Consider the following 19,742-nt stretch of genomic DNA (forward strand, 5'->3'; position numbering starts at 1 on the left):
TTTTTTTTAATCAGATTCCAAAAACAATGGCAATAAAAAGGAAAAATAAATAAATGAAATTACATCAAACAAAAGGCTTTCTGTGCACCAAAGGAAGCTACCAGCAAAATAAATAGGCAGGTTATTAAAGGGGAGAATATATTTCCAAAGTATATATCTGATAAGGGGTTAATATCCAAAAGGCATAAAGAACTCCTACAGTTCAATAACAAGAAAAGCAATCAAATTAAAAAGCAGCACAGGATTTAAATAGATATTTTTCCAAAGAATACATACAGATGGCCAAAGACACATGAAAAGATTCTCAACATCGCTAATAATCAGGAATTGGAAATCAAAACAAGGAGATACCACCTCACACCTGTCAGAATAGCTGTTATGAAAAGGACAAGAAATAACAAGTGTTGGTGAGGATGTTGAGTATAGGGAAACTTGTGCACTATTTTTGAATATATAAATTAGTGTAGCCACTAAGGAAAACAGTGTGAGGTTCTTCAAAAAAGTAAAAGTAGAACTACTATATGAGCCAGCAATTCCACTTCTGGGTTTTTATTCAAAGAAAACAAAAACACTAAATCAATATATATGCATTGCTATGTTCATTGCAGTATTATTTATAAGAGTCAAGATATGGAAACCATCTAAGTGTCCACTAATGCATGAATGGATAAAGTCGATGTGAGACAGATATCATATATGTGCACATGCACACACACACACACACACGAATATTATTCAGTCAAGTAAATAATGAAGTTTTGCTATTTGCAACAACATGGATGACCTTTAAGGTATTATGATAAATGGAGTGAATCAGACAGAAAAGAGAAATGTTGTATGATTTTACTTACATGTGGATTCTGAAAAACAGCAACCCCCCCCCCAAAAAAAAACTAACATAGATACAGAGAACATATCGGTAGTTGCCAAGGGTAGGGCTGTAAGGGCGTGGGGAAAAACAGGCTAAGGTGAACAAGAGATACAAATTTGGAGTTATAAAATAACTCCAAAATAATAAAATAAAATAAAATAAAATAAAATAAAATAAAATAAGATAAAATAATAACTCCAAAATAGGTCCTGAGAATGTAAGGCACAGTATGGTGAATATGGTCAGTAACATTGTATTGCAAATTTGTAAGTTGCTCAGAAAATAAATCTTAAAGTTCTCACCACACACACACAAAATAACAACTTTGTATGGAGGCAGATGGTAACTAGACTTTTTGCAGTGATCATTTTGCAGTGTATACAAATGTCATTTATGTCCTGCACCTGAAACTAATGTTGTGTATCAATTATACTTCATTAAAAAATATTTTTATAAGGACACTCTATTATTAGCTTTCTTAGGGTTATTATACATATGGGTCCCCTTCAAGATACTTGGAGTCCATGCTTCTTTATATATTTTTTTTCTTTTTGCCGGCTTTGGAGACCTTCCTTAAGAATCAATTCTGACAGGGTGCCTGTGTGACCCAGTTGGTTAAGCATCCAACTTCAGCTAAGGTCATGATCTCGCTGTTAGTGAGTTTGAGCCCCATGTCAGGCTCTGTGCTGACAGCTCAGAGCCTGGAGCCTGCTTCAGGCTGTGTCTCTCTCTCTGCTCCTCCTTCATTCATGTTCTGTCTCTCCAAAATAAATAAACATTAAAAAAATTCTGACAAGTACAGATTTAGCCTTGACGCCATCAATGAATCTTGGTTGCTGGATAAAGTTGTTGAATCCTCTGTACTATTGAAATTTTCCAAAAGATTATGTTCAATATTATTAATCCTGGGAGTCTGACAGAACTTTTCTGAGTACCCAAGATTATTTGGAAAACAATAAGCGAAATCATCAAAAGTGGATGTGAATCCCAGTTCCACCACTGACTAATATTGTGACCTTGGAAAAACTAATTCAGCATTGTAACCTTAGCTAACTTATCTACAAACTAAGAATACATATATATTATGGATTGAATTGTGTCCCACCATAAAAGGACGTATTTGAAGTTCTAACCCCAGTACATCCAAATGCAACCTTTTTTGGAAATAGACTTTCTTTACAGAGGTAATCAAGTTAAAACAAAGTCACATAAGAGTAGGATGGACCCTTAGTCTAATAGGAATAGTGTCCTTATGAAAAGACCACCATGTAGAGGATGGAGACACAGAGACCTCCATGTGAAGATGAAGGCAGAGACTGGAATGACCATCTATAAGTAACAGAGTGCCCCCATATTGCAGAAGGAGAGAAAGAGAGAAAGAAAGAAATCTACCAGAAGCTAGGAAAGAGGCCTGAAATTAATTCATCAGAGCCCTTAGAAGAAACTCACCCTGCTGACACCTTGATCTCAGACTTCTAGCCTCCAGAACTGTGAGACAATAAATTCCTTGTGGTTTAAGACACTCAGCTTGTGACACTCAGTAATGGCAGCCTTAGGAAACTAACAGACTATCTAACAAGGTGATCATGGGGTTTAAATAAAATGACTGTAATATAGCTGACATAGGATAAGCCCTCTATAAATTACCATTAATAGTAACGGTATTGGGATTTTTTTGAAACAACCGATAGGTAGCCATGCAACAGCTATACTTGATTTACTCCTCATTTCTATTTTTGGAAATTTAGATGTAGAAATTTCCTCGTGCTAAGGCAATAGGGAAGGCAGGAATTATAAAGGAGATAAATCTCATGCCAGTGTGTGCTAATTGTTTGAATCCCCTGTAAATGGTTTGGCAGGAGAGGAGGTTGGAACACTTAGCTAAATTGAAGTTTGGGGATTATCTGTGAATTTAAAGTATCCATGCCATTTTGGCCCTTATTAGCACAAGTAATTGAGAGGAAAATCTTGCCAGTTATGCTTTTCCATAAGGCTTAATGTGGACTTCAATATTTAAGTAATTCATTAGCAGCTTTAAATCGTGCTATGGAACAACATTAAAAAGCACAAAGAGGTAGTCTGTGACCTTCAGTTTAGAGATGAGCAAATTGAGGCCCACAGAGGTTACAATGAACTCAAGGTTACCATTTACATTGGAAAAGCTGACACTAGAATCCTTGTCTCCTAATTTTCTGTTGAAAACTGAGTGTGTCTTTCAGGATTCTGTGTTATTTTGTGAATTCTGTGGAGCTTTTCCAATTGTCAGATCCCCAACTCTGCACATGGAATCCTAAGACTAAGGTTGGGAGGAATCAAATGGAGAGAGGAGAAAGTGACAGTATAACATTTTCAATAAGAAGCCTCAAAAATTGCATTTGGGGAAGAGAGCAGTGGTGGGGACACTGGGAAATTATTTTTACACTAAAATTATAAGCTGTAGAACACATTTAGAGAAATCTTTTTACATTGTTTAGAAGATCCATTAAATATGGCCTGGCAGGACCTTTCTAGGACAAATCATTAAAGCCCTAAATGGTGGCTACCTCAGATTGAAGTCATTTGCATTATATTATAAAACACATAGGACACTTTGGCCATCAAGATCACTGGGATGACTGAACTCTGGCCCGCCACATGATTTCACAAATATAGAGTGTACTCCTAACCTGCTTAACAACTGACCCCACTTAAAGCAAGCTGCCATTTTTCACCTCTGGTGTGCTCAGCTTTTAAATAGACCTTGTGGGAAGAAATATTAGACTTTTAATGCAACAAACTTTGTTTCATTGTTTGTTTTCACTCTGGTTTGTTATTTCCTGTTTCCAGTCTTTGTAGGACATTTCCATGTTGCCTGCCCTAAGGATAGCACTACTGTAATTGAGGGGCCCAGTTCAGAAACTATTTCAGAGAGAATCATTCAGTTTCATTTTACGGCTTCATAGCCCAGAACCAGAACTTTTCAAAAGACACTCAATAACACCAATGCAGGGACCCCTCTGGACAACATATCAATTTATATTATGAAGTGAATTATGGCTGTACCCACCAGAGCTGGTATAGTTAAGTGTCTGTCAGTGTTTCCATTATATTTTGAGGGCTTCTTACTTGGTTGCAAAAATACCCTTCAGGCTGAAGCATACAAGTCCAGCCAGCCTACGAAGTGAGTGTTTGCTTTGTTTAGTTTTACTATTTAAAAACACTAGTGTTCTTTTGTGTTTGCTTGTATATACTGTATAATCAAGACAAGTCTAGTTTTCTAAATCAATATGGCTGCCAGAGAGATAATGGTTTTAATGGGGAAAGCACATGGTGCTAAAGGTCATTTATCTTTGTATGATCCACATTGTTCTCCTTGGAAGATGCCAGATTCCAAAAATGAGGGTCCCAATGTGGTGCAAATGCCCTCAAAAAATTACAAATGTATTAATTTGGCCTCTAAATATTGAATCCAGATATCTACACTTATATTTTAGATGGGATATGACTACATTATGTTTAAAATTTCCTCTGTTTTTCACTAGCCATGCCGCTATCCTTATACTGAATCCATGTAAATTCTTGCCTTTCATTCAAATCCTAGCTCAAACTTACTAACTTCTGAGAAGAAAACAGACTCGGTGATTCTTTGCTTAAGCTACTTTGCACATAATACCTAGCTCCAAGAGAGTAATTGCTGTATCATATTATTTGTGTGTGTGTCTCTTTCTTTATCTGATTACACAAAATGAGGACAAGGATAATATCCCGTTTATTAGCAGTGTGCTCAACATACTGTATATGCTCAGGAAATATCAGTTGCTTGACTGAATTAGTGAATGAATGAATGAATGAATGAACAAAGTATTCTGTGAAATAGGGATACGGACAAGGACACATAAGGGATTTTAAAAGTTATTTTTGAAAAGTAAGGACTTGTCTTTAATATGATTTCCCACTTCCAGGTTTCAACCTTCCACAGGGTACAAATTCTCATATGTCCATAATGAAGAATCTCTCAGAAAATTGAATGAGCTGTAAACTCTTACAGGAAAAGATATATGCAAAAGGATTTGTTGAGAAAATTACTGATCAAGAATTTAGACGATGAAGTGTTTGTTTTGACTTAGTCACTGACTGTGTGACCCTCTTTGGGGTACTTAATAGCTCAGTGATTCAATCTCTCTGCAACTGGTCATAAATAATAGCAGTTCTTATCTGCTTCTCAGAGATGTTTAGGGGCAAATGTGTTAGCACAGCTGAGACAGTTTAAAGAAAAATCCTAAACTGTAACTATTATATAAATTAAATATTATATTGCTATTGTGTGCTATGGGCTAAATAATTTACTGCAAACGGGACTGTTTTGGTGAAATCACATCAATCTAACAACAAAATATAATTGAAGATTTGATTCTTTCACTTGTCATAAGCAATTGGATTATATCTATTCTATAAAGAAATGAAATGAAAAGTAGATTGTTCGATCATTTCTGCATTTGCCATTTGGGGATTGTCCATGTGATTATTATGATGGATAAGCTGTCATATTCTACCTGAACCAAACACATTTTCAAGGAGAGGAGCTAAAAAAGAATTACAAATGCTTTTATAAGAAAAAATGACTGCAAGAGATTTTTTTAAAATCATAGGTTTGCAAACATGCTAATTATTGAGACTTATAAAGCTTCAAATGTTTCTTAAAGTGTAATTCATGAATCATGCCTAAGTATCATCTTGACCATTTTCACCTACTGTAGATCCCCAGACCTCATTCTCAAGAATAAGAAACACTGGGGTGGGGTCCAAGAATCTGCATGTTAAACGAGGTCTCCAAATGATGCCTATGAAGACACTTCAGGTTGGGAACCATTATAAGAGCCACTACAAGAATCATCTTTTGGTTCAAGAGGCAGATGAAGAAAGTACAGAATAAAAAAGATCAGAATAGAAAATTAAACTTCCCTGTGTGGTGAAGAGTGATAAACTCTTCTCTTCCTTTAAAATCACTGAGTGTGAAGGAACACCTGGGTGGCTAAGCATCTGACATGATCTCATGGTTCCTGGGTTGAAGCCCCACATAGGGCTCTGTGCTGACAGCTCAGAGCCTAGAGCCTGCTTCAGATTCTGTGTCTCCCTCTCTTTCTGCCCCTCCCCCTCCTCTACTCCCACTTGCTGTCTCTTTCAAAATCAAACAAACATTTAAAAAATTAAAATCGCTGAGTATGTTCTCTTTTGTAGAATTTGTAAAGGAATTATAAATCAACTGTATAATAATGTTTTAGGGGGCAAAGGTTTTTGTTGTTGTTGTTGTTTTTAATTTGAACATACTGAACTAGAAAAAGTAAGAAGAAATTGACAGCTCCAATTTGCTGATTATTACCAGGTTCAACAGTAATTTGTATTTATGGAGGAAAGGAGGGCTCCACAAACTCTTTTGGTCTTTCTTCTGTGACCACTTGGAACCAAGCGAACCTGCTTCAGGTTCACAATCATCTTCATATTTAAGGATTTGTCCTTCCAGCAATTATCAAGACAAGTTGTATAAAAATATCAAACAAGGTATGGTTATAATATGTCTCTATTATTAAATGGATATAGCGTTATTGCTTTGTTTCTGTGAATAAGATAGCATACAGTCACACAGAAAATTTCAACAATTGTAGAAAGAATTACAGAGGCAAAAACACCTGAATTTCTGATACAGCATGGCAATTACTGCTCTCATTTCAGTGAAAATCCTTCTAGAGCTATACACCTATTGTAGAATATGATTCCATTTATATAAAATTATACCTATAATTAAATTTGCATATATTTCCATGTATAAATATAAATATATACTCATACATAATTTTATATTTTTACACGTTGCTTTGCCATGCCAATGACACTTTAAAAATCCTCATAATCATGAATACCTATGGAATCAAATGGAAAATAATTAGACCTAGGTTATTGTTGGTGTCAGCTGTTTCATCTCCTTCATTCATGTCTTAATTCCTTGTGACTTTCTTCTTAACACCTCTCTGCTCTAACTTCTACCTCTAAACCACTTTAGCAATAAACATTATATGGAAAAGACAAAGATAAACATTGGTGCTAATTGTCAGTTTTCTGGGCCACAAGAGTATCATGTGAGGTTCATTAGCACCCAAGGAATCCTTGATCTAACACTTAATAGAGGTCTTTTCCTGATCTATAGACTTCTGTCAGCATTTCTTAAAAAGTGCTGTCTCAAACAATTGTTCCCTGGATGCTGAAGAGGACCACATAAGTTTAACATTTTATCAAACATGTATTTAATACTTACAATGTTCTAAGTGCATTGTATGCATTGTTTTATTGAATCCTTACATTTACTATATAAGGTGAATCCTGTCTTTATAGAATACTGAGAAAAACTGAGTCTCAAGGACAGTAAGCAGATGTTCACACTATTTGGCAGAGTGGAGCAGGTGGGGGATGGAAGAATGGGGAGCAACTAATTGGAACATGATTCCTTCTGAAGTGATAAAAATGTTTTGGAACTAGATAGAGGTGGTGAATGTATTGCTAATGTACTAAATACCACTGAATGATTCACATTACATGGTTAGTTCTATGCTATGTAAATGTTACCTCAATTAAAAAAAATTAGAGCATGGAATCAAACCTAGTCTGACTCAAGACCACACTCTAAACCATGGCAAAATACTGCCTCCCCCATAGGGGAGGCTATATTGGATCCAAGTTTTTCCAGATCAAACAAAATTAATAAATTTTGCTGCAGAAATTTTCAAGGTCTTGTGATGATAAGCATGCTAAATCTCCCATAGGATGACTTGGTATACAGGAGGTTGGTAAGTGGTGTTTCTCAAATTACTTTTTTCATGGAACCCATTTTAACTGGAGTGATTTCTATGAAGATGTGTTTCATAAAATACTCATGGAATACCTGTTTTTCTTCAAAGCTCTGAGAATAACATTTATTACAGAATTATTTTCACTTGGATGATCTACTTAGTATATCAGCAAAACTTCACATGAATTCAGGCAATATAATAAAGACAGAGTAGTTTCCTGGAATTCCCTTTGTGATCATTTCCTTAGCAGTTGTTCATAATAGAAAGAGTAAAAGTGCAAAGAAAACTAAGCAGTTACACCTATTATATTCTATTTGAAACATTTAGTATTTACTTTTAAGTTAAATTTCATGCAAATGATAGCTCTCTATACATAACAATTTACATTTTATGATAAAACAAAATGTATAGGGGAGCATAGATTTGACATTCTGCAATTTTTAGCACAGCTGCTTCTGGACTTAAATAAGTCTTTCAAAAACAACTGAAAACACTAATTTTTATATATATATATATATGTTTTCTTAAATTTTGTGGAGTTTTATTTGCCTGGCTATTTTCTCCTAGAGAAAACAATTTCATCAAAAGTTAAAGCAGTTAGAAACTGAGAATAAGGATTTATTATAAAATAATTATTTCCTCTTTAATCGACCCCAATTGTATTCCAATTTTCTATATTAACTATTGTAATTTCATATAAAGAAGGTGGGATTTAGAATCAGTTCAAATGAAGTTTGCCTGTCACATATTATGCACTTTGTGACTCAGCTTCCCCAAATAAACTAATAGGATATTTCTACCTGTAAAATTGATATTAAGGAGTAAATAAGATATAGATGTTAACCTATCCTTTCAAACATATGTATGCTCCTGACTATCCCACTCATGTAGTAAAGAATTTGGACTCCTGTTTTCTGCAAGCCTGTCATCATTATTTTGGCTCTACCTCCCTCTTACAGTCTGGAGCACAGGTGAAACCATTTGATGGATAGCACTGATCCTTGAGTTACAATTATTATCAACATCGTAAGGTTTACATTGGACAATCCCCATTGTCATTTCTGCTGGTGAAACTCTGGCACTGTTGGGGAAAAGTCCCCATATAATCCTGATTGGGTGCATTGCAAACACAGGCTACTGCCCTTAGGCTGTATTTATGTTTCAAGAGTAAAGTGGATAAATTAAAATATAATTTTACACACACACACACACACACACACACACACGCATACACACACACACATACATTTATGTCTATTTCACAGTCTCCCACCAGACTTAATTTTTCCTAATTAAAGAAAATACCACCATTCCTTTCCTTATTAAAAAAAATATATCATTCACTGTAGGCTCTCTTCTATTCAGTTGACTTCTGTGTATTTTTCGTAATGTTTACTTTTAGTTTAAGACAATTCTTATGTCATTGAGAGCAATAGGGAACCACATTTCTTTTCATATGTCAAGTCTGTGATGTGGCCACATATGGACACTGATGGGAGGTGAGGAGAGGTAGAAAGAGGCTGAATCTGGGCCAGGTCTGAAGTACCAGGAAGCTACCCAGTCATAGCTTTAACAAGATGCTCTGAAGTACCACCAAAAGCATACTCATGGCACAAGTTGTTTCCAGGTTCATAGAAAGCACTCATGCCAAAGATAGAGCAGCAGTGACAATCAGTGGAGAGTGGATAGCCACTTGCCAAAGGCAGTTACATGTGAGAACTTTGTGTCCCTCCTCCTTTCTCTACCCCAATCCAAACAATTAACAGGGAAGGAGGAAGAGGTATGAGGAAGCAGGGCATTTTGGCACCCTCCTCCCATTCCTTCACTCCCACTCATCCCCATCGCCTATTACCCCAAACACATTCAGAACAACTAGAACATCAAGTCTAGGCTTTGCCCAGGCAAGATGAGAATCCCTGAATTAAATATGAGGCTGAAACTTGAAAATAATCAGAATTCTTAATAAGAAAAAAAAAGACATTTTCACAGCAAAAAGTGGCTGAAAATATTTGGGATCCCCAAATATGATGAAGGTAGTAAGCACACTACCCAGTAAGAAGTGGGTTTGCCAGAGCATGGTAGATAGTGTTTAATGGACACAAAAATCATGTTTTATACTTTCAGTATTTCAGACTCTTATCAAGCCAATTTTGATGATCTCTGTAGTAAAATAACTTTCAAAAGCAATCCTTCTACAAGTTTCTGTCTTTGAACAAGGAGGTCCCTTGCTCCCTTTCTTTAGTCATTATTCTATCTATCTCTATCTCTATCTCTATCTCTATCTCTATCTCTATCTCTATCTCTATCATCTCTATCTATATCTCTCTCTATATAGTTCTATAACTATATCTATCTATATCTATCTATCTATATATTTGTGTGAAGGAGAGAAAACATAAGCAGGGGAAGGACAGAGGAAGAAAGAGAGAATCTTAAGTAGGCCCCATGCCCAGCACAGAGCCCCACTAGGGGCTCAATCTCAGGACTGTGAGATCCTGACCTGAACTGAAATCAAAGTCAGATGCTTAACCAACCGAACCACCCAGGCACCCCTAGTCATTGTATTTCTAGTCCACTCCACTGAGACTCTCTACTAATAGGTATATAGTCCAGGCTGTATTTGGCCCATCTGTTCTGGTAGTGGCTGACCTGGTTATTAAAATATTTAAAAACTTAGATACAACTGGTAAACAGGCACTGACTCAAATCCCCCTTCTTCCCACTGCCCTTACAGTCTTGGCCTATCCTTCAGAAGCCCCCACAACCTAGCAACTGAAGGGTTAATGCTAGTACAGTGGGGGAGCCTCTTGTCCCTTGTTCCACTGAGTGGACTTATGTTTGGTTTATACCAGCACCATATTAATTTTCATTCTCAAGTATAAACTGAATCTATTACAAAGATTAGCACATGAGGCAGGAATCTTAAAATAGTTAATGTCTCTCTTGAATGATGGATTGTTACTTTGCCCCCCGATGTCCTCAATTAGCCAACATGCTCTAGTCTTTCTAGACTTTCAGAGACTCCTTCCTTTCCTTCTCTCACCTGGTGTTGTACATTTGTTCATGATAAACTCCCAATCTAGCCTGCTTTACTGGATTTCCATGGATGTATCACCATACATCTCAGATAATGGATTTGCCTTCTGAACTGAACTTTGTTATAGTATCTAGAGAAAGAAGTCTTTACAAAATATCTACTCTATTTCTGTAGATAATCTGACCTCCAGATCTTAGCCTGACCAGATCAAGCCTTTTGTCTCTCCCTGTGTCTATGCCACACACCAAAACTTCAATTTAGTTTTTCCACTGAAAATTTCATATCTTATTGACACTACTCACATACTGGTAGTATTAAAGGTCTATGGTAAATGAGAAAACCTTAATGTTTTATATAAAATTTCAAGTCCAGGGAATTAAAGAACATTTACTTAATAACATACAATAAAATTTTGAGAGTAAGAGACCATTCTGTGCTTCAGGAAAATATAAAGTCTTGAAGTTACTGTCCTTCAAGACATGCTTCAATTTCATCTTGACTATGACATTATTTTAATCTTTATTTCTTTTCAAAAATTTTTTAATCTTTATTTCTGGGAGACAGAGACAGAGTGCAAGTGGGGAGGGGCAGAGAGAAAAGAAGGCACAGAATCTGAAGCAGGCTCCAGGCTCTGCGCTGTCAGCACAGAGCCTGATGCTGGGTTCGAATTCACAAAATGAAATCGTGACCTGAGCCAAAGTTGGACGCTTAACTGACTGAGCCAGGCGCTCCTTTAATCTTTATTTCTATCCTTGATCTCCCCCCAGGGCTTCAGACGTATATGCCACCTGCTTCCTGACTGCTTACCTGTCTGGATTTCCAGCTAATATCTCTTCACCTTCTCTATCAGCCAATGTATGTATTCAATAAGATTCATAAGATTTCAAAACTCAACACTTTAAAAACAATCCGGTTAGGGGCCCCTGGCTGGGTCTGTTGGTTAAGCATCTAACTCTTGATTTCAGTTCAGGTCATGACCTCACATGGGGCTCTTTCCTGGGCAAAGAACTGCTTTGGAGTCTCTCTCTGTCCCTCCCCCACTCATGTTCATTCTCTCTCTCTCTCTCCCTCCCTCTCTCAAAATAAATAAATAAACATTAAAATGAATGAATAAATAAATAGGGGCATCTGGGTGACTCCATTGATTGAGCTCCCAAATTCAGCTTAGGTCATGATCTCACGGTTCATGAGTTCGAACCCTGCATCAGAGTCTGTGCTGACAGCTCAGAGCCTGGAGCCTGCTTCAGATTCTGTGTTTCCCTCTCTCTCTGACCCTCCCCCACTTGTGCATGTGCACTCTCTCTCTCTCTCTCTCTCAAAAATAAACATTAAACAATTTTTTAAAAGATGAAAGAATAAATATAAAACAATCCAGTTATAAAATGGGCAAGCAACATGAACAGACATTTCATCAAAGATACAGATGCCACATGAGCACATGAAAATATGTTCAAAATCATTAGCCATTAGCAAAATTAAAATTAAAACTATAATGTGATATCATTAACACCTATCAGAATTATAAACACCTATCAGCATAACATAATCATAGGACTAATACATATGCTGTTCATTAGATGCAAGCAAGAGGATCTGTCCACACTCAAGGTATGAACATCAAGAGGCAGGATCATGGGAGCCACATTAGAATGTGTTCACAATGTTTGTTATATAAAATGTAGAACACATATCAGAGTTTCAATAAAAAACAAAAGTCACACATATATCTAGGTATACTACATAGAGATAACCACTGTTAATGATGTTGAATTTTTTTTACAGTCTTGTATGTACTCTTCTTGAAGCCTATCCCCTAACAAAAAGATATATAGATCTTAAATATATACCTTCAAGAACAAATTGGGTGGATTTTACTTTCTAATTTCAAATCTGAACCTTTACTACTACTTTCAGTGTTTTAGTCCTATTCTTGACCTCTTTCCACCATCCTGTCTTTATATTTGACTTTATATTTGACTTTATATATTGATCAGTTCATCCTCACCATTCAAGATACTTGAAGTGTCAACCCCTCCAGGAAGCCAACTTAATTGAAATGCTTTTCTATATGGCCTTTTATTGGAACCTCTCCATTGTACTGTTACCACATTGTTTTAAAATGATGTTCACATGTATCCTCCCTTCTAGATTATAATTCCCTTATACAGCAGAATACACATCTCTTTCTTCTTTGCACGTTTAGCATCTAGTCCAGTATATATAATACATAATAATTTCTCAGTAAGGAAGTTGAACTGAGATACTGAACTAAAAACCAAGTATGGGTATGCTATGAAGATATAGTTTTGCTAAGCCATCTATATTTTACTATGTGTTTTTCCATCCTTGAGTACACTAACAAAACCTAAAATTAAATTAAGGAGATTCGAAACACTCTTACACAACATAAAAACCCTCTTATCACATGCAACTCTTTAAAAAAGGAAGCAAATAGAAAAAAAAAATCAAGAAATTTGCAACAACTCTTCCTTCACTAGAAAGAGTACCCACCCAAAGATGAAGACAAATATTGCACATGCCTACATAGCCTGAAATTTAAAAATGTTATTAGAGTAATTCCTCTTGCATTCACAATATGATTGAGACGATGATTAAGAAGTTTCATGCAAAACCCATCTCATTATAAAAATGGGAAGGGCTAGAATAGCATTTAGTTATGTGACAGGTGGAAGAGTTTCTATGGACAATTTTATCATTTTAATACCCGCACAACCCCTGTGATAATTCTTAGTAAATTCATTTTGAATTCATTTGAAGTAAGTTGTCCAGGATTCCACAACTAGTTAGTGAGAGAGCCACACTTAAAACTGGAAGGCTCAGTTTCAAAGCCACAATCTTCCTATTTCTTTACACTATGAGAACACCAGGAAATACCATAGTTTTCAGTTCATTACTAGAAACGTTGCTCCCTAGAAAAAGACGGAAAAGAGTAGTAAAGACTAACAGCAGGCTTGAGTTTGAGGCTACATATCTATGGGAAACCATGATTATTTGCATTGTGTTGTGTTTGATTTCGCTCCCTGCCAAATGTCATGCCAAAGCCTTGACACAACAGAGATTTGTGCCTGCAGCCATTCATTCTGTCTGGCAGAGCACATCAGCTGGCATATTTTACATGGATATTCTGAAATCACACCAGTCTCTGAATAGGTACTGAAAGTGACTAAGAGAAAAAACTATATGAAAAATAGAGTCAGGAGTCATACTCCAAACAAAACAAAACAAAACAAAAAACTAGAAGCATGTTTCAATTTTTAAAAATCAATTATTCATATATTGAATATTATTTATGTGGATATGCTTTTAGACGTTTATTTTTCATAGAGAACTAATATGCCAGAACACATACAGTATGTTTTGGGCCAAATGTAAAATATAAACATGAGTATATAAGTGTATTTCCTCAAGTATTATGCTTGCATAAAATAGGATATCAATTGTTATTGAGATATATATCTACATTTTTCTTATAACCACAAACCTACTTTCCACTTTCCTTTAAATATAAAATGAATTTTTCACACAAAAATAATAAAAGAACTGCTTCACCCATTTCATTGTGGGGTGGAAGGATGCAAAATAGGGTAAATGATCTAGAGAATTTTAGAGAAACTATAAGCAGAAATCTGTAACTCCATTCATTATTTATTTATTTATTTTTTTAAAATTTTTTTTTCAACGTTTATTTATTTTTGGGACAGAGAGAGACAGAGCATGAACGGGCGAGGGGCAGAGAGAGAGGGAGACACAGAATCGGAAACAGGCTCCAGGCTCTGAGCCATCAGCCCAGAGCCCGACGCGGGGCTCGAACTCACGGACCCTGAGATCGTGACCTGGTTGAAGTCGGACGCTCAACCGACTGCGCCACCCAGGCGCCCCACTCCATTCATTATTTAAATACCTCCAAAGAAATGGCAAACTTTCTTTCAGTACCTTATCCTAGAACTCAAATTCCATATGTGCTACTTTAAGCAATTTTTTTCTTGCTACTTCCTCCATAGAGAAGGAATGGCTTTAATAGCTCCTGTAGGTGGGATCCATTTCCAGGTCCTTCTTCTTTCTCCATTACTATCCCTAAGAATCTTAGTTCCTTTTGTCTTTACTCCTGGAGTTCCCACTATGTACTTTTTATTCATTGTATAATTTTTCTTTTTGGCTCCCTCTCAGGATTCAAGGTTATTACAATTCATGATATTTATAATGTTCTTTTCCACATTTTTTTACAATAATATTCCATTTGAAATTAAAGGCATCCTGTATTGGCCTTATACTCTCCTCCTTAGCTTTCCTGTAGTGCATTTATATAATTCTTACTGAGCTTTATGTATCTTGCTGTTTGCATCTTCTTCTCAAATCCACTTGTAATTTCACTACCTGGTCCCCCCAAATCCTAGGCACTGAAGTAGATCTTGACTGATATAATTCACTTTCATATATTCTATCTTCAATAACTGAATCATCAGGGTCATTAAAGACTAGTTTACACAACTTCCATTAAACTTTGAATAGTATCATTCTTTTACTGTCAAGGGCATTAGTTATAACTATTCTTTGATTATGTGTTGTATGGATTAAGACTTTCATTGCTCAGGAAATGATATGTGTTTAATAATCAGATATTTGATTCTGAGGTTTTCTCACTAGCATCATGTTTTATCAGCTTAGTTTATCATGACATGAACATGTACTATAATTGAATATATCTAAACACATGACAGTAATATAATTACTATAACTTTTTTACTATTAAAACATTTTTTATTTATATACTTTACTTGTGGAGAATATTTGAAATATACTTTAAATGTGCATACCTTTGTCCAAGGCACATCCTGCTGTGGTCTCAGGACAGGAACCTATTGTAAAAAATATACATATATAATGTTTTCATTAATACACTTAGTATAACAGATTGAGAAATACCAAAACATAAAATTTAAAACAAGAACATGTTTTAATGCTCAACCATTGCTCAATATTAGTATCTATCTATTAACTTCCAAAAATACTTTTGTATTTATTTTTTTGCTTTAGTTCATTAAGGAAAAAAGAATAAGGTATAAATATTCTAATATACTTCTCAATCTGAATCTCTAAATGAACTTTATTCCTTTATATCTTAAAAAAAAAGCATTTTTTTCCTAGAAAGAAACATAGAGGTAGATTCAGTTCCTGATACACAACAGTCAATTTCAGGCAAAAACTCAGATAACACTTATCAAAACTGCTAAATGAATTATTATGTTCTGAATAGGAAGATGGGGAAGTAGGTTAAACAGGTTTTATGATAATAAAAATCTTATAATATTTGTTCATCAAAAAGTGGCAATGGAACATCAATTAAGTTAAGAGAATCATTTTCACAGTAATAATAATGTTTTAAATTTTCAGGCAATGAAACTAGAATGTATGTTCAGATAATAGATTTAAATGTGTTCAAATGAACTTGGGTACTTCAGAAATCAAAAGAGGAAACAGAATCACATATTGCTGCATAAAAGACCCATATTTCCATGATTTCTTTCAATTTTATTATTCTATTAGAAGCAGCATCCTATTTGCAAATATGTGGATACCCATCCACATAAAATCACAGATCCAAATGTAAGAATTATCATTGCAAATGTGACAACGCTGATTACAAGAACTTAAATTAAATGTAATATCAAAGAACCACTTACTTTGTCCATATTTTTTGACATTCTATCTACTTGAAATTTCCAGATGTGAGGGGGGTAGAAATCAGAAGGCATGAACTTCCTTGTGATCTCCACCAGTATGTTGTAATAAAAGTTTTACCATGAATAAATAAATAAATAAATAAATAAATAAATAAATAAAATATATAGCATGTATAATGTAAAAGTACGTTTTTTCTTCCGTATTTAAAGTTCACAAACTCAAAGAATCTTAACTCTAGAAGACACCTGAGTAAACTCAATTCAAACTGTGAATTAAGAGATTCCAATGTTATATGGAAGTGTCACACAAGTCCCTGGATAATCCAAGGGAATCAATCCTTTGGGTCACGCATAATTTTCCCTCAGCCAGTATTCAAGTACAGCGGATGTGGACACAAATGCAGACACATGCGTGCACACATGCGTGTGCGCGTGCACACACACACACACACACACACACACACACAAATTTAGGCTATTTTCTTTGTTCTATGGCCAAACCTAGAAGATCACATTTCTTAGATTTGAACCTTAGCCCCTGAATTGCTAGCTATACTGTACAATTTACAAAACCATTTCTGAGCCTAAGTTTGTTTTACATAGAGTGAAGTTGTTGCAAAGATTATATGAGCTAATACAAATAAATTGCTTAGAACTCTTCTAGGACATAGTAAGTAGCCAATAATTGTTGGCTATTAAAAACTACAAGACATTTGAAAAGTAAAAATTCTTCAAAAACCCTGTAAAATTATTAAATAATTTGGACATTTAAAAAATATTTCAAATGATATTTCTAGTCTACTAATCATCTCTTGAGTATGAAAATCTCCATTTGTATTTCTTATATTTGAATATAATTATAATTATATTTTCATATTATAATTGTGAGAAATAATTTATAAATGTAACTATGGATGACAAACTTCATTCATGAAAGAATCACTAAAGAAATCAAAGTAAAAGTGGCATTTTTTTTCAATGAGGCATTTTAAATGGTTATTTAACATCTGGAATTCTATGTTCTGTATTTTACTCTTGGTCTGGAATGTCTAGAAGAACAGAAAATCTTCTGAAATGACAGGGAGGCACTTAACGTTTTCCATAGGTCAGGCAATAATCCAATTGTCTAATATCCATGAGAGCAAAAGTATGTGACAAAGAGACAGTACAAAACTGGATTGCCAGTGTTATTGCCAGGCTATAATAAATTTATCATAGAAAGACCTGGTATCAATAAGGAAGAGTTAGATTGACAAAGCAAACAGATAATCTTTAGCTACTTTGCAAGCAAAAAGTGAAACAAAATAAATTAGTTACAGAGAGAGAGGCAAACCATCAGAGACTCTTAAATAAAGAGAACAAACTGAGAGTTGATGGGTGTGGAGAGTTGGGGCCACAATGGACATTAAGAAGGATTGTTGGGATGAGCACTGGGTGTTGTATGTAAGTAACGAATCATGGGAATCTACTCCCAAAGCACACTGTATACCCTGTATGTTAGCTAACTTGGCAGTAAACTATATAAATCAATTGATTGATTATAAAATATATGAAGATTGGGTTAACTAAGTACAGGGTAGAATTGGAAGGGGGAAAATGACTTGATAAGAGAAAATCAACAACAACAACAACAACAACAAAAAAAAAAAACAAAGGGAAGAAAAAAAAAGGAATAAAACAATACCCTGGATAAGGAAAGCACTAAATGCCAAACCTGAAAGGTACACAACATATTTTATAAGTATGTTTTGATCAGAATCTCTTTTTACAGATCTGGTGGTGGAACTCAAGGAGGGTTGGAGACTAATTCACATCATTTTAATGTTTTAACTCAGGGATATTTTTTTTAATTTTATTTTTAAGGAATCTCTATACCTAATGTGGGGCTCAAACCTACAACCCTGAGATCAAGAGTCACATGCTCCACTGACTGAGCCAGTCAGGGGCCCCAGGGATTTTCTACCAAGGCTAATTTCCTAACCCCCATTCTTGTGACAGGGGACATATAACACAGCTGGGGGTAGCATGCTACTAGTTGCTACTGGCATCTAGTGGGTAGAGGCCATAGACACTGCTAAACATCCTTTAATTCACAGGACAGCCCATCACAAAAAAGATTCATGCAGCCCAAATATCAATCATGTGCTAATGTTGAGAAACTCTGTCTGTCTTAGCAGAGGAGGTGGAGCTGCCTCTTACCTCAGCGCTTCGCAAACCTTTCCAAATCATGAGATCAGATCATTTACATAGAGTGACTCTTCCAGGAAAAAGAGAACTGACTTGGTCAAGGTTCTTGAGAAAGGATATTTTAGTTGAAATTAATCTATTTAAACATTGCCCATCTAGCAGTTAATGTAGCCATGTATTAAACACAGGTTGATCAGATGCTAGTCATCAAGATTTTTACACTACATCAATGTGAACTCTCTACATAATGGTATTCCCACTGCTTTTCTCAAATGTTTTGCAACATCAGAAAATATCCTAGTAAATTATCTGATTTTAATCTTTAAAAAAAACTAAATTCAAAGTTAGATATTATCCCATTTGAAATAATTCAGTTTAAGTGTCAGGTTATTTACCTTATCATTATTAGAAATTTAATAATTCATCATAATTCAATAGCTAACTAAAATTATTTTTATTTTTTTATTTTTATTTTTTTACTGTTTATTTTTGAGAGGGAGAAAGAGAGACAAAGTGTGAGTGGGGGTAGGTGGGGCAGAGAGACAGGGAGACACAGAATCTGAAGCCAGCTCCAGGCTTTGAGCTGTCAGCACAGAGCCCGATGTGGGGCTCAAACACATGAACCATGAGATCATGACCTGAGCCAAAGTAAGATGATTAACCAACTGAGCCACCCAAGAGCCCCTAAAATCATTTTTAAAGAAAATGAGGTGTTCAATATTATTTTATTTTTACTTTACACCAAATTAACAACTATTTTAAGTGAAACTAAGTTACATTTCTATTTATTATTAACATAAAGATACAATATACATGGCAACATGAAAGAAAACTAATTTTTGAGAACAGGTAAATTGTCACTAATATAAACTAAAATGTAATTTTGCATTATTATTGTTTTGCTCATTTCAGAATACCTCATTACTATCATGTTTCTTAGAATATTTAACCTGTAAAGTATGATGTTTCCTTGATATTAATTTAGTGGGATTCACAACCTAAAAAACATGCCATGTTTTAGTTGGTAAATTTCCTTCAAGGATATCTGCAAAGGCCAAAAATTTGGGAGAAGAGAATCCTTAAAACCTTTCATCAAATACAGATGAATTTCTACAGCTAAAACC

The 19,742-nt window shown here is 35.1% G+C and overlaps 1 long non-coding RNA gene across 1 annotated transcript in view; it reads right to left on the reverse strand.

Annotated features, from left to right (window-relative positions):
* The window catches only part of LOC121020822 (uncharacterized), a 959,466-nt gene that overhangs the window by 371,888 nt on the left and 567,836 nt on the right, over positions 1-19,742 (reverse strand). The window contains exon 4 of the long non-coding RNA XR_005786304.1: positions 15,565-15,606. This is a non-coding gene — a long non-coding RNA (uncharacterized LOC121020822). The remainder of the gene's footprint in view (positions 1-15,564; positions 15,607-19,742) is intronic.

Source organism: Herpailurus yagouaroundi, unplaced genomic scaffold (genome assembly GCF_014898765.1).
Source record: "Herpailurus yagouaroundi ecotype Mexico unplaced genomic scaffold, PumYag 252, whole genome shotgun sequence".
Taxonomy (NCBI): domain Eukaryota; kingdom Metazoa; phylum Chordata; class Mammalia; order Carnivora; family Felidae; genus Herpailurus; species Herpailurus yagouaroundi.